Below are 4620 nucleotides of genomic sequence, written 5' to 3' on the forward strand. Positions count from 1 at the left end.
TGTTGATAGGCATGAAACAAACAGTAGACACATTTCTCATATTTGTTAAATTGATATTTCTAAATTTTTGACCAAGTAGTGATTTCAGTTGATTTTCAGGCAATTCCCCATGCTCTGTGGTTGGAACAATCTTAGACATTGGAACGTGCAGCCCAGGTTTCTATTTAGATTTCGCATCTCTCAGGACCTCAGACTACAGCTTAGTCCCGAAGGGACTACGCTCAGAAAGTGTGGCTCATTTCCCACAATACTGGGTAAGGTTTCAAATACACGGTTAAGAATGAAAAATGAGTAAACAAATTGTACTTGCCAGGGCCCATATCACCAGCCAGAGAGGCAGGAAAGGAGAGAGGAACAGCCACCGTGGCCTTGTCGCATTCCAGGGCCACACTGAAGCATACAGTCAGGGAAAGCGCCTTCGCCTCCATCTACCCAACATGGAGACTGATGTTACAGTCCTCGTGGGGAGACACACGCTCATGCGAGGTATCCAGCACTAGAGAATTTCCACGGGAACAACCCTTAGCTCGCTCTGTTCCCCTCTAAGGCGGGACTGCAGAGAGATTGCTGACAATGTCACATGCTAAGTTCACTTTGTGCTTGGAGGCATAATTTGTTTTCCTGACAGAGACAGAAATCCACGAGGGACACAAACGAGACTGCCCCACTCATTCCACTTGCGTGCTAAAGCAGATTGAAATGCCAACAGTGGTGGGTGGGCGTTGGACAAGGAACCGGAGGGTGGACCACTCAGCCTTGTTTCTTGGCCTTCGCACCTCTTACTAGGGAGAAATCCTCAACAACCACCACCAAGTGCAAAGGGAAAGAAAGAAAGCTCATTACAATTCTTTTAAGTTCGGCTTTAAAATGCTTTTGGTAACTTCACGCTGTTATTTTAAGCCATCCCATCCCACACTGTAGATGAATATATATTTTGATTCCTCCCTGTCTGCCTAACACCTCTTCATAAAATACCCTCCCACCCTTCACCCCCAAGCACTCCCACACCCTCCCCCACAAAGAGCAATTAAACCCCATTACCCTCTAGCAGGGCCACTCAGGCACAATGGTCACTGACAGCCTGTGAAACTGTCATCGGATAATTACCATCGAGGTGCTCAGAGATTCTGACAGGAGCAGCCAGAGGAATTCAGCCTGGAGCCCTGAAAGCTGCTCTAGCACGTCCAGGAATCCCACACACTCTCGGGGAATCCTGACTCTGGACTTTCCTTAATGATCAGTTGTTACAGGGACAGTCTTCTGGGACTTCTCGGAGGGGAAGGCAGCTGCCTGCCTCGTCGTTTTTCTACACTACTTAACAGCCAGGGGAATGGGAGTTCTTAATATGGACGACTCTCGAACCTGGAGGGAATTAGAGCGGCACTGTCATTTGCATATCATTAAAGAAAACCCCATGGCAAAGCCAAGATGCTCTCCAGTCACTTGCAGTGTGGCAGTCATTAGCGTCCTGTGGCAAACCCAGCCTTGTCAGTCTCTTGGCTCCCGTGCCACCTGGCCTGGGAGCCGGCTTGGAGCCCGGGGTGGTACAGTGCGTTCTGTCCCGCGCTCCTCCACCGCAGCTTTGTGAAGTGTAGGGGCAGTTTTCAGAGGTCGCGTCAGTCTATTAACCTTAGAATATTCTGTTTCCCAGTCTTGCGGGTGAATGAATCTTGTAAGAACTGGAGGTAGACGATCCCCCGCGTGCAAGGCGAGAGCGGCATCTGCAGGCCTCTGGGCTGGCTGGGAAAGGGCAGGCTCCTCTCGCCCCCTCAGCGCACCCCTCAACAGGCAGCCCACAGACAGGGCTCTCAGGTTCACCCCTCAACAGGCAGCCCACAGACAGGGCTCTCAGGTTCACCCCTCAACAGGAGCCCACAGACAGAGCTCTCAGGTCACCCCTCAACAGGCAGCCCACAGACAGGGCTCTCAGGTTCACCCCTCAACAGGAGCCCACAGACAGGGCTCTCAGGTTCACCCCTCAACAGGAGCCCACAGACAGGGCTCTCAGCTTCGCCTTTCCTCACCTCGAGGAAGCCCAGGGAGCGGCTCGGGGGTGTGATTAACAAATATTCAGTGAGTGCTGGCTGCAGGTAAATTTTCCATAGAAGAGGGAAAGGGAGTTATGGAGTCACCCTCCCTACAAAATTAAAAAGGGGAAAAACAATAAAGGAAGCAAAAGCATACTTGTTTGCACATTTATATTTAATGAAGTCTATAGTTTTATTTCGGCGATAAATTAATTTTATGAACTCATGGTTTATAAACATTTAGAGGGGGAAAAAACTATAAGGTAAACATCCAGCTTATAGACTAAAGAGCTGAAATGGACCCTAGAGATTATCTTGATTAACCCTCCCGTTTACTGATAAGGGGGACAGGAGCTCTGGGAAGCTAGTGGCTGAGAGGCAGCACACTGTAGGGTAAGCACTGAGTTATCACTTCTTCAAGGAACAAATAAGATGACTGGCTTAAAATTAACCAGAAAGTCAGCAGCAGACAAAGAATTAGAAAGTCCCTAGACTCCCAAGCCTGCATGTTTTCTTTCCCTATTTTTACATATGATATTCAGCCTATTTATGCAGAAAAAAAAGTCAGGGAACCACTATGCTAATAAAAATATCTATTCACAGACAATAAGTGGACAATTAAAGAGAGAAAGGGAAGCAATAAACAGGCACCATAAAATCTGAATAATTCAAAATACAGGGAAGATAGCAGGGATAACTGCTCCTTTTGGGTGAAAACTATCTTTATATACTTTTAAGTAAATGTGGAAATACAACTGATAATACATTATCATAGAGCTACTTCCATATCAACTTTTATGAAAACGAGCATACGTTGCTTTATGTGTGATATGCCTTCTAGAAAGGTATGTGATGAAGATGCTGTTTTAAAAAACACACCTCCAGCTATATTTTATCTCTTTTTAATAACTCACTCTTTATTTTAAGGAAGTCCTTATGCCTTCTACTGCTCGTACCTTGGGCCAGCAATATGGACATGCACCTGTGCAACCACATAGGCCACAGGCTTAGCAAGACACAGTCTCAGTTCAATGCTTTTTCACTACTATCTTCAAATTTTTAATTTTTGAACAAGAGATCCATATTTTCCTTTGCCCTGGGCTTCGTTGCCACTGTGCACACACATACACACCCACACACTGTCAAAGACTCTCCTTAACCAAACTCTAGTCAAACTCTCTGAGCCATCTTTGTGACTAGGCCTCCACTCCCTCACCCCGCCTATCTTTGGCCTGTTCATCAGTCCAGTCTTAGCAAAGAATTCTGCTAAGTGATTTTAAAAAGAATCCTCCATCTCTGATACCTGATCTAGTTCTTCATCTCCCACCTTTGATGTCTAAGTCCTTGGCCTGCCTTTTAGCAAGAATCCCCTTACCCTTCATGTCTCCTCCTAGCAATGTTTTATCTACTGAACCTCACACTCTCCTCCTTGGCTTATTTAATTTTTATAACAACTCCATGGAGGAAAGATTTTTATTATTCCTATTTATAGGTGAGGCAGGGAGAGATTAAGTAATTTCTTTCAAGAGACTGGACTGAAATTTGAATTAATAAACTCTAATTGTTAACTGCTATGTTATTCTGTAGAAAATTTTTTAAGCAGACTTCAGATTCTATGTTAAGAGGGGGGAGAGGGAAGAATACACTTTACCTGATTCTCTTTTCTGGTACAAATAAGCATCATTGTTTGGGATCAGAACCATATCATGTAGTCCAAATGAGTATTAAAAGCCATAGAGAAAAACGACCTTTCCTGAGTGAAACACATGGATACGGAGCTTCAGTAAGAGAAACAAATTTATTTCAAATTATATTTTGCTAATATTCTACCAGGCAGCCATGGAAACTAAAATATATGCACAATATTCCCCTTAATCTCCTTAAATATCAAATTTTGACTCATCCAGTTGTTTAACATTCATAACATAATGTTACAGGAGTTGAGGATGAATTATTAATCAGAATCTGGAAAAATTCATAATTACATATTTATAAAAGTAATCCCTATATTTGGTTCTACACTTATTGAGAAGAAAAGGCAGCTGAATCTTAGCTAGAAGGATCCAGCTGCCAGCTCTTTTCATTGCCTTGAGAAACAATAGCAGATGTGATATCTTTTAAATATGCTTAAAATGCACATTTAAAAAATTCTTTGGTATTACTAAAAAATAAACTGAGAAGTATTAATAATCTATGGCGTTACTAATATCAATTCATTAGTTAAAAGCAAAGGTTAAAGGTTGATTTCTGCTGTCTCAGGTTGATGGCACTTAAATAGGATGCCTTTTTCTTCCCAAACCACTTTCCCAATTAGAGAAGGCTACTCTTTTCCTCTGGTCTGTCACTACTTCTTTAGGATGCTCTTTTCAAATCACTGCTCCACCCTCTCCTTACTTTCAGTCTTATTATGTTATGCAAAAAAATGACCAAACATATTTGCACAGGTTTAGGGTAAATGGTGTGGCTGAAATTATAGACTACAAAGCATTCTCAATTTTTTTTTCTCTGTGACACCTGGAAGGGAAGCTCCTCAAAAATAAAATCCAGCATCCTCCAGAAAAGTGGAAGCCAGGGTTATAGGGGAAGCTCATGT

This window comes from Miniopterus schreibersii (assembly GCF_964146895.1).
Source record: "Miniopterus schreibersii genome assembly, chromosome: 7".
Taxonomy (NCBI): Eukaryota; Metazoa; Chordata; class Mammalia; order Chiroptera; family Miniopteridae; genus Miniopterus; species Miniopterus schreibersii.